The sequence below is a fragment of the Poecile atricapillus genome, chromosome 30 (assembly GCF_030490865.1).
Source record: "Poecile atricapillus isolate bPoeAtr1 chromosome 30, bPoeAtr1.hap1, whole genome shotgun sequence".
In the NCBI taxonomy this organism is placed as follows: domain Eukaryota; kingdom Metazoa; phylum Chordata; class Aves; order Passeriformes; family Paridae; genus Poecile; species Poecile atricapillus.
The window spans coordinates 2,613,605-2,625,633 of NC_081278.1; the positions used below are offsets into that span (position 1 = coordinate 2,613,605).

The window sequence follows — 12,029 nt, forward strand, 5'->3', positions numbered from 1 at the left end:
AACTCCCCCTTGAATCAATGGGATTTTGGGGAATTTTTTTCCAAAAGCAGTGGGTTTTTGGGTGTGGCAGGGGAGGAGAGGTCCCCTGCAAATTCCTGGGGGTGTCCCCAAGACACCGTCTGCAGAGGCAGCGGAGGGGAACAAAAAGGCCATTTTAGGGAAATTAAGGGAATCTGGGGAGATTTGGGTGAATTTTAGGGAATTTTGGGATTTTTGGGGTGTCAAGGGCAGGTTTTGAGTTTGCAGGGTCTTGCATTCCGGGGCTGCAGGATCATGTCCAGGGAGGCCACAGTTACCAGGAACCAGCATGGGACACCAACGAGACAGGATTCTGCTCAGGAAACCATTTATCCAGCTCAGGAACAAACTCAGATCCAGAGACAGCCCCGAACAGAGGCAGGGAGATGGGTTTTGAGAACCAGGGTGGAGTTCAAGGTCAGGGACCACCGGGAACACAGCAAGGGAGAAACACCAGGGGCCCAAAGCTCGGGAGTCTCACCGGACACTGGGGATGGCTGGAGCGGCAGGACCGACTCCAGCGGGGAGGACGCTCCCGTACCGCCGGGATGCAGTCGCTCGGGAAGGTAAATTCGCAGCTGCATAAGCAGCGTGGTATAGACTGTAAAAAATCAAGGAAGTTTGAACGCGTGATTGTCAGATTCTTAGAACTGAGCGCTGTCGATGATCTCGTAGATATATTACACCCAGATTGCTGGGTTAGGTGTACAGAGGCGCTCAGGAATGACGTGTTGTGCTTTGAGTTTAGCAAGTGCCTTAGGAGCTGGGCGAGAGTTACGCAAGCGCTACGGAAAGCGCTTCAGGAACAGAAAACTCGGAAGGCAGCTCAAAGCTGTTTAAAAGTTACACCGCGGTGGGGGTAGGAGCTGCCACTCAGACCACGTCTATTGATTGCCCCACCGATTCTAACCGGTCATCTAATGATGATGGGCGACCCGAGTCACCATCCCACCTGCCCGATCCTGACGCGGGTTTGGCCGCGGAACACACTTTGCCACCGGGGCGTACCGATGCCGCGGAGCCACGGGGCGCGCCTGACACCACGGGCCCTGGAGATGTCGGCGAAAGGCCTCCGCCATACGCGCCGCGGAATGGCGCCGGGGACACGAGCAAGGGGCGGAGCGAAGGGTGCCTAACGCGCGCGGACATACGCGATTGGGAGTCTAATGGCAAGATGGAGGCGGCGGGCAGAGCGGGGCAGGAGATGAGCCTGGCGACCCTACGGCGGCACGACCCCTTCATCACCGGCATCACCGACGTGACCGGCCAGGTCGCGCTCTACAGCTTCAGCCCTAAGGACAACGAGCGGGTGAAAACCGACATAGAAGGGACCTTATTTGTGTATAAAAGAAATGCCAGCTTGTCAATTTACGGTATTTGGTTTTATGACAAGAATGACTGTCATCGAATAGCAAAACTCATGGCTAAAGTAGTTGAACAAGAAGCTCAGAGGTCACAGCAAGTTTCCCAGGACAGAAAAAGTCCCAGCAGGACCTATGGCTGCAATGAAAACAGGCCCATTGACATCCTAGAAATGCTTAGTAAAGCCAAGGATGAATATGAACGAAATCAGATTAGTGATCTAAGTATTATATCAAGTTCTGGAATGCAACAGCATTCAAATCCTCCAAAGCCAGAAAGCACAGAGCCTTCAGAACAGAGACCTTCATTACAAGTGCAGGAGCAGCCATTTCAGTCAAGGTAGAAGCATCTGACTTTGGGAGAACTGTTTGGAACTTCTGTCCAAAAGGAACAGCCTGCAGCTCCATATTCCAATCCAGAGAGAATGGTGAAACTGCAGACAGATGCATCTGCCAGAGAGCAGCACAGTTTGCTTTTGCCTTTTTCCTTTGACCAGTCACCAGTAGTGCAACAATCCCTGGGGAAATCTGAAAGTCCGAGCATTAAACCCAGTGCCAATCAGCAGGACTGTTTAACACCTATGATAATACCTCCAGCTTCGGTTTCCCAGCCTGATATGAAAAACGTTTCAAGCTATTCAGTTCGTTTAAGCCCTGTTCTTAATTCAGCCTCGACAATGGAAGCTGCCCCTGCTCAGATGCTTCCTGGCCTCAAACAAAGCAACAGTCTAATGCAAGTTATGCAGCAAGCTGCCAAGCCCATATCCCCACTGGTCAATCAGCTGCCATCTGAAGTGAACCACGCTCCACAGAATCTAATGGCTGGCCAAAGCCAGCTCATAGCACCCTTGACTACAGCAAACACAGGGACTATCTCAAATGCATCTCATACAAGTGTTGATCTTCTCCAGAAACTCAGGTTGACCCCACAGCATGACCAAACACAACAACAGTCTCTCCCTAAGACTCCCGTAACACCAAACATCTCTGCCTCGGTTGGCCAACTTGCAACACCAGAAAGCTTCAAAGAGTCTCACAGTAAGCCATCAGCCTTGAACAGCAAGATAATCTCTCCCCTTCAGGTTGCACCTCCACAGTTTGTTACAGCCACAACGACAGTAACGCCTTCAGTGCTCTTGTCTCCAGGTGTGTTCCAGCAATAGTAGTTTTAAAGGATGCTTTTTCAATAGAAAAGTGTTGGGTTCCGACCGTGCACCTGGACACAGTTAATATTATGTTGGTTAAATGCCAACAGTTGCGTTAAGTTTCGGTTGGAAACTCATTTGTTTGTTAACTTTTAACCACGTTTTAGTGTTTTTACAATTACTAACACAGCATTTATTTTGAGGAGAAAACATGCCAGCTTAAAAGCTGAAATAGCTCAGTTGGGAGAGCGTTGGATTGAAGATCTAAAGGTCCCTGGTTTGATCCCGAGTTTCAACAGAGCTACAACAGAGATTCGAACAGCGTAGCCAGCAATGTTCTTCACAGAACTGGTTTAACTCAATGTTCAGCCAATCCCCATGGATTATGTCGTGGTTTAAACTAGTAATTAACAAAAAGGGGAAAAAAGGAATTATTTATTTCTTGCTGTGAGATATGGATTAAAATAAGAGCAAACCAGGCATAAAACTTAAAAGGAATAAAGAAGAGTTTATTGACAAACTACAAGAACACCAGAATAAACTTTTAGAAAAACCTTTTCATTTCTCACTGCTCACTATTCTTTTGTTTACATGACAACAGAGACAAAAACTGTATAATTTTGATGGTTTAAACAGTTCTAATTCTTTCCATAGTCTTTTCCTCAGTTTCTGTAGAGAAACAGAAGTTCCTTTCTGTTACTTTATGGAGTTTGTCACAAGAAAACTATTTTTGTTATAGTTTCTCGTTTCTCTGATATCAGCTGCTCAGAGCTACTGTTATTAAAGCCCACCCCTCCCATTCCACATCACTCTGAAAATGTGTTATGGGTCATGAGTTTGAAGATAGCATTTTTAAGGATAAGTTAGTCAAAGGCAAAAAAGTATTCTTCATCTGCTTCTGTGAGCTTCACTAAGAAACAGTTTTTCTCATTGCCTCTCAAGGCTTCAAATTTCTCAGCACTTCACTATACCACAATTACTTCACTTATTACTTAAATTTACACTTTGAACACCTTATTCCTCTCCATACTCTATTATGAATTAAAGGGGTTTTTCTCAAGACTTCATTGTCCATTTCTATAGTTTTAACAGAAAGATATTTCAGCTTAATTAAAGCATCTCCTTAATTCTCTACCTTTCTTGAAGTCTCTTTTCTTTCTTGCCACTAGTAGTTTATAAAGTCTCTTTTCATGTTGATTACTTTCCTTTTCTCTCTCTGGATGAAAAGATTAATCTGCAAGTTTCATCTGGATAAGAAAGAGTTAAAATCTTGCCCAGGCTTTGTAGATGGTTCTGTGATTTCTGCCGGAGCAGCAGCTGAAGCTGTCTTTAATAGAAGATTCTTCATGGCTGCTCTGCAGTGTAGTTGCTGTCTCAGCCTGCCGCAGGTCCAGAGCTTTTCTTCTTTACTCGGCAGTTTCCTAGTAAATTCTATTACAGCAAAACCTGCAGCTAAGCCAGGAACCGGCCTGGCCCGGCTCAGCCCGGGGCAAGCCCCCGCCGGTCCCCATCTCCCGGCCGGGAGAACGGCAGGCCCAGCCCGGCTCCCCACCCAGGCCGCATGGCCTGGGCAGAGAACGGGAGGCCAGCCGGAGCTCCGCCACTCTTCACAACCAGGAAACAAAGAAGCACTACAGACTTCTGGGTGTACACTTTAAGGTGGGGTTCACAAGTTGATTCTACTTTTCAATGGCTAAAACTGCTGTCAATTCTCAGCAATGACCGATAATTGGTCAAGAGAAAAGACTCCCAGGAGACCCCAGCAACTTTAACTTTCTTAAAGGTAAAGGAACTTTATGACAGATTATTACCCTCGTTTCTACGTTAGCAGGACCAGTTATCGTTGTTGTGTTCGTACTTATTTTTGGTCCTTGTCTTCTTAATAAGTTAGCCCAGTTCATAAAAACCCGTTTAGATAAGATAGACATTTTATATTTAGAACAAAGACAGTTAACCTGAGTTTGCATGACAGTTCGTACTAACACACCGCGGTTTCGTTTTATGTTCGTTACTAACAAGTTCACGGTTTGATGTTAATTACATAAGTCATTTTGTTATAAAGTTCTGTTCATGGAGAGGAGGGGAGATGATGTGGATAGACAGGGAACGCCGATCGGAAGATCTCACGTTGTACGTGAAGATAGGGCCCCTCTTTCTCCAATGTTCTATTACCCATAATATCACGGTGATTACGTCATCATAACTCGGTGATATAAAACCTTGCACACCGGAAATAAACACTCTTCACCGTCCACCACATTGGTGTTAGCGCGTGATTTGCCTGACAGGCCTGTAAGTTTAGCCATCATGTCACCCACAAACCGGGTCGCTACGTCTCACCCCAAGGCGACAGGTCTCACATTTTTAGAAGTTCAGGTTCATCTGCATATTGGGGTTCATTGTCCAATTACAGCTTCAGATGACGAAGTCCTGTCCTTCTTGTTTTCTCTCTTCAGTCCACCCTTGTTTATGCTTTTGGGCCTGGAACTTGTAACAATTGTCCTTGTTATCAAGCTAGAAAAGGAATTGTTTTGTCTACCTACTCTGTGAAGAGAGCTCACTAACACTTAATAAGACGTTCAAAACTCCAAACCTAGGCACTGCAGAATATGAAAAATATGAAAGCTAATACTTAAGGCATCACACCCTGAGGGGCTGTGGAATCCAGTAATTTTGGGTGGGACTGAGTAGTTTTCAGTGGCATTGAGTGGTTTTGAGGTGACAGATCAAAGCCTCTAGGCTCTTTGAGTGCCAAGAAATGGAGACAACTCCACCAAATACCCCCAAAATCCCCAAATACTCCCAAGTATCTCCTTGAATCCCAGATTCCCTTCAAGCACTAGTGAAAAGTGAGGCTTTAGATGCCTTTGATGAATTAATAGATTTTGCCCCAATTTTGTCTGTTTTACAGGAATGCAGATGAATCAAAAGATAGAACCAAACCAGAATGATCACCAGCCCGGTGTGTTCCCAACACAGATCACTGGGAACGTGGGTCATCAGGGCTCTGCCCAACGTGGGGCCTCTGATGGGGGATGGAGCTGGGGCAGCACACGAAGCTCTTCGTGCACTTGGGGCACTTGCAGGGCTTCCTTACCAGTGCCTCCGTTTGTGTCTGGTCAAGTGAGATCTCTGGGTGAAGCTCTTCCCACACTGGGGACACTCGTAGGGCCTCTCCCCAGTGTGGATGCTCCGGTGGTTGATGAGGGCGGAGTTTCGCTTGAAGCCCTTGCTGCAGTCGGGGCAGCGGAAGGGCCTCTCCTCTGTGTGAATCTGCTGGTGCCTGAGGAGATGGGAGCTGGTCTGAAACCTTTTCCCACACTCGGGACCACACTAACGTTTTCCCTTCTTTCCTGTTAACTCAAGGTGATGATGTTTCAATACGCTGCAGACTGAGTACCGGATCCCACACTGAGCCTCTACACAGTCAAGTCGCCGGATCTTGTAGCCAGGTTAAATCTTGTGAAACTCGGAATCAAGATTGTTGGCTGAATTTAATGGCTGTACAATTGTCCTCCAACGTTGTGTGTGGTAAAATGAATACCAAATATTGGGGAGAGCTTAATTTTCATGTTGTAGTACCTACCACACAGCCACCAATTAGATTGACTCCAAAAATTTCTGAACCTGGACCCTATGTAATCAGGAAAACTGGCCAACAACAAATGCTATTTAATCCAGCATGGTCTATCAAACTGTGATAGACTGGCATTTAAGAAAACAAAGAGAAACACCTAAGGAAGTTCAAACCGCTGGAGGCTGATGGGAGTTTGTCTCCTAGCCAACAGCTGGCCATTTCTAGGAATTGACAGCAGTTTTAACCATTGAAAAGTGAGATCAACCTGTGAACACCACCTTAAGACCTAAGCCTGGGAATTTCTTGGTCTCCTTGTTTCCTGGCTGTGAAAGGTAACTGAGCTTTAGCTGGCTTCCCGTCCCCTGGACAGGCCATGCGGCCCGGGCAGGGGCTGGGCTGGGCCTGCCGTGGCTCCCGGCCGGGAGATGGGGCCTGCGGGGCTTGCCCCGGGCTCTGGCCGGGCCAGGCCGGTCCCTGGCTCGGCTGCAGTTTTTGCTGTGACTGAATTCACCAGAGACTGTCGAGTAAGGAAAGAAAAAATAGCTCTTGACCTGCGGCAGGCTGAAACAGTGACCACACTCTCCAGAGCAGCCATGAAGAATCTTCCATCGCAGACAACTCCAGCTGCTGCTCTGGCAGAGATCACAGAACCATCTACAAAGCCTGGGCAAGATTTTAACCCTTTCATTACCCAGATGAGACCTGCAGATTAATCCTTTTTTTCCAGAGAAAGAAAAAGAGAGTAATCAACATGTAAAGAGACTTTATAAACTATCAGAGACAGTAAACAAAAGAATTAAGCTTCAGAAGGGGTAGAGAATAAGGAGATGCTTTATAAGCTGAAATATTTTTCTGTTAAAGCTATGGAGTAGGACAATAGTGTCCTGAAAAAACTCTTTTAATTCATGACAGATTATAGGGGGACGAATGGAGTGTTCAAAGTTTGGATTTTGAGCAAAAGGTGGAGTGATTATGATACAGTGAGGTGTTGGAACAGAGTGAGGAGAAGTAATAGTTGAAGATTTGGGGCCGCTTGAGGCAAAGAGAAAACTTCTGTTTTCCAGGGAAGCTCACAGAGACAGATGAAAAGAACTTTTGCCTTTGAATAACTCATCCTTAAAATGACATCCCTAGACTCATTGACCCATACACACCTCAGAGTGATGTGAAATGGGAGGAGTGAACTGATGGCAGGATTTCCGGGCAGCTGGCATCAGAAAAATCGAAAGCTATAACAGAAATAGTTTTCTTGTGAGAAACTCCATAGATTAGCAGAAGAAGACTTCTGTTTCTCTACAAAGGCTGATGAAAAGACTTTAGCAGGAATTGGGACTGTTTTAAACACCAAAGTTCCAAAGTCTTTTTGTCTCTATATTGTCATATGAACAAGGAAATGGTTGGGTAGTGGGGGATAAAGGGGTTTTCTGGAAGTTTATTCTGGTGTTCTTATTCTTGCAGTTTTGTTAATGAACTTTTGTCGCCCTGAAAACTCAGCTTCTGAGCTTGCTAACATAGTTTTCTAAAGCCTTTCCCAGGACAGTAACTGTAAACATAGATATGTGTACATTCTTTCTGTTACACGTCTTGTGATGGACATCTCTCATGGCCAGTGCTGTGAGAAAGTGTTATCCTGACCATCCAATCTCTGGCCGTGGTCAGAAACCTATAAATCCTGGAGGGAAAAATAAACTCTTCTCTTCTCTTCACCACACCTCGACCTGTGTCCGTGTGATCTATTCATCTTCAGCGGTAACAAACTTTCTTTATTCCTTTTAAGTTTTAAGCCTGTTTTGCTCTAGTCCATATCTCACAGCAAGAAATAAGTAAGTTTTCTAGTAATTTTTTAGTTACTGCTTTAAAACCATTACATTTATTTGGTGCATTGGCCGGGAAACGGAATTGACAAATCTAAATCTCTACACACCTAATCCTATCTCACCTAACCCCACTTCACCTTTCCCTCTTTATCCTCCTCTACTGCCTTCACTTGATCCTTCTTCTCTGGGAGATGATCAAAATCTAACTGATACAAGGAAATGTGAAAAATGCTGAGGAGGAAGATAGCAGTAGTGGGGGTGATGATAATAAATCAGAGACACCGGTATCCCATCGGACTCAGTCAAAGCTTGCTCCGGTTCTGGGTAGAACGGGAAAAGATTTGGGCAGACAAAGGCAGACTGTGATTGCCCCCTTGAGACAAGGAATAGGAGTAGAGGGGCTGGTGTTTGTGAAAGTTCCTTTTTCACCCACAGACTTGATAATTTGGAAACAATCAGCTGGAACTTACAGAGAAAAATCCTGATAAAGTAGCAGGGGTGGTATAAAATGATTATGAAAACTCAGAATCCAGATTGGGATGATATACAAGTAATATTGGATAATTTAATGGACTCTACTGAGAAAGAGATGGTGTTTAGAGCAGCCAAGGAGAAGGCGAGAGAAGATCTCAGAATTGGGGTGGTGACAGGGACTTCAGATGAGAATTTTCCAGCCAAGGATCCAGGGTGGGATCCCAATGCCTTTGGGGACATGCGGAGGATGAAGAGATATCAAGAGTGGGTCCAGATACAGGTTGGGAATACTATACCTAAGGCTATAAATTGGTCTAAATTGTACGAGATAAGACAGGAAAAGAAAGAATCTCCTGCTGCATTTTTGGAAAGGCTTAAGGAGGCAGCAAGAAAATATACAGATCTTCAATTAGAAACAGAACAAGTGAAAGTTGAGCTTGCGTTCATTTTTCTTGGGCCGTCGCAGGATGATATTAGGAGAAAATTGCAGAAGTTAGAAGGAGAGGACTTAAGGAATTTGAATAAATTACTTGAAGTGGCTTGGAAAGTATACAAAAACAGGGAGAAGGAAGCTAGTAAAAAGCAGCAGCAAAATCTTCTGGCAGTGATACAAGGAAGAGAGAATCCAGGTTTCAGAGGACGCAGCAGAGGTGGCCGTGGACTGGGGAGGGGCGGACTTGGGATCGGTTTTGCCAAGATTAGGGTTAAATCAATGTGTTTATTGTAGACAAGAGGGGCACTGGAAAAATGAATGCCCAAATCGGTTTAACCAGGGCAATCAATTCAATCAGAATCAAGATGCTTCAAAATTAACGGTGCTGGGGGAGTACAGCAGCTGACTAGAATCAGAACAAAAACCAATACAAGAACCTTTAGTAACTATACAATTGGGAGATAAAGAAGTAAAATTTCTCGTGGATACGGGGGCTACATATTCTGTGCTAAATGATCTAAAAAGGCAAACTGGAGACAAAACAGCAACAATAGTTGAAGCCACAGGGAAGGAGAAGAATTGGCCATTCCTGTAACCCCTGGAATTGTGTTTTGGGAACCAAGTTTTAACACATGAATTTTTATATGTGCCTGAGTGTCCAATTCCACTTTTAGGATGAGATTTATTAGCTAAACTTGATGCAGTGACAACTTTTGAGAATGGGGAACTTTTAATGAAAATACCCGAATCAAAGACGGGACAAATTTTAATGATAAAAGAAAAACCAGTCCCTACTGTCCCTTGGGAAGTAGAGGATGCAATAATTCCCTCAGTATGGGAAAAAGACATACCAGGAAAATCTAAGTTGGCACAAGCAGTACACATGGAATTAAAAGAAGGGGCAAAAGCTGTACAGATTAAACAGTATCCCATAAAGCGAGAAGCACGGCAAGGAAGAGTAAAGATTATTGATAAATTTTTGAAGTACCAAATTCTGGAAGAATGTGAATCAGAATTTAATATACCAATATTTCCAGTGAAGAAACCAAATGGTAAGTACAGATGAATACAGGATTTGAGAGCAATAAATGGAATAACTAAAGATATTTACCCAGTGGAAGTTAATGCTTACGCATTGTTGACATCCGTGAAAGAGAAATATGAGTGGTTTACTGTAATTGATTTAAAAGATGCCTTTTTCTACATACCCCTTGAGAAAGAAAGTAGGAAACTGCTTGCCTTTGAATGGGAAAATCCAGAAAATGGAAGGAAAACCTGAACACGACTCCCACAAGGAAACAACAGTCCAACCCTAATTGGAAGCCAGCTGGCTAAGAAGCTGAAGATTTGGATCGAAAATGAGCAAGTTCTGAGAGAACAATTCCTGCCGTTACGGTATGCTGATGATAAACTGATAGCTACAGAAAACAACCTGCATAAAGGTAACAATTGAAATTTTAAATCAGCTGGGAATAGGAGGATATAAGGTGTCTAAAGAAAAGGCACAAATTGCCCAGCAGACTGTGATTCACCTGGGATGTGAAATCTCACAAGGGCAACATAAGCTGGGTACTAATCATATTCAAATTTTTGTGCTATTCCAGAACCCCAGAACCTGCATGAGCTACAAGTTTCCTCGGGATGACAGAGTGGTGCCGCCTGTAGATCATGGACTATGGACTAATTGCAAAAGCCCTGTATGAAGCCCAGAAGACACAACCGTTTACCTGGAGCAAACCACAGAAGGAGGCCTTCCTCAAACTGAAGGAGGCATTGACAACTGCTCCGGCATTAGGATTGCCTGATTTATCCAATGATTTTCAGCTGTTTGTGCATGAAAGGCTACACCTAGCACTGGGAGTGCTGACCCAACCTTTGGGAAGCTGGAAAAGGCCTGTAGGCTGCTTTTCCAAACAACTTGATAACGAGAGTGCCAGATGGACTTCATGCCTGCGGGCAGTTGCAGCCACCGTGATGCTGATCCAAGAGGCTAGGAAACTCACGATGGGTAGAGACATAAATATCTACATGCCACACATGGTGACCACTGTTTTAGAACAAAAGGGGGGCCATTGGCTATCTCCAAGCCGGATGATGAAATTCCAGGTAATCCTGTCTGAGCAGGATGATGTCACACTAAAGACAACTAACGTCTTGAATCCAGCTTTGTTCCCAGGTACCACAACTGAAGGAGGCCCATTAGAGCACGACTGTGTAGAAGTAATAGAGTACACCTATTCGGCAAGAGAAGACCTGAAAGACATCCCACTAGAGCAACCAGAATGGGAGCTATTCACAGATGGAAGCAGTTTTGTGGAGAATGGGACCAGATACGCTGGATATGTGGTAACAACAGTCAGTACAATAGTGGAGGCAAAAGCATTATCACCAAATCCATCTGCCCAGAGGGCAGAACTGGTTACCTTAAGCAGAGCACTAGAATTGAGTAAAGGGAAAAGGGTAAACATACGGACTGGCTCAAAGTATGCTTTGGAGTAGTACATGTACATGAAGCACTGTGGAAAGAAAGAAGGCTACTGTCTTCTCAGGGTACACACATTAAACATCAAGATGCAGTCCTGCAATTGATAAAAGCAGTATAAAAACCTGAACAAGTAGTAATGATACACTGTAAAGCACACCAATCAAGAAACTCCAAAATCTGTGAGGAAAATCAAAAAGCAGAGTGGACAGCTCGAGAAGCTGCTCAAGAAGTGCAAACAACAATGGCATTGATACCTTTAAAAACTAATGTATCTCAATGTAATTTGCCTCCAAAACCGAAATATTCAATAGGAGATGAGAAATTGGGACATTTGCTAAATGCACAAAAGAATTCAGAAGAGTGGTATGTAACTGCAGAAAGACAAATAGTGTTAACCACCTTGATAATGAGAGAAGTTCTACAAATTAAACATAACAAATGTCATTGGGGTGCAGAAACATTGGTGAAATTGCTAAAACAAGAATTAATCTCGGTACGGATGCTAACAGTGGCAAAATCAGAAATGTCAAAATGTAGAATCTGCTTAAAAAACAACTCAGTGGCTAGACACAGGCATAGCTAGGAAAGGTTAGGATAGGAATAGAATCAGGATGACACTTGGCAAGAACCCTCTAGTAGAGTGAAATTGGGTGAGCCTTAGAGTCTTTGCTTGGTCCTACAGCAAACTATCAGAATAAAGAAATGTTGTACAAACTTAC

At 44.3% G+C, this 12,029-nt stretch overlaps 1 non-coding gene and 1 pseudogene across 1 annotated transcript; both read left to right on the forward strand.

Annotated features, from left to right (window-relative positions):
* Positions 1-1,192: 1,192 nt before the first annotated feature.
* Positions 1,193-2,542, forward strand: LOC131589892 (mRNA-decapping enzyme 1A-like; annotated as a pseudogene).
* A 207-nt stretch (positions 2,543-2,749) lies between these two features.
* Positions 2,750-2,822, forward strand: TRNAF-GAA (transfer RNA phenylalanine (anticodon GAA)). Its single transcript has one exon. It is a non-coding gene; the product is annotated as a tRNA-Phe (tRNA).
* The last annotated feature ends 9,207 nt before the right edge of the window (positions 2,823-12,029 follow it).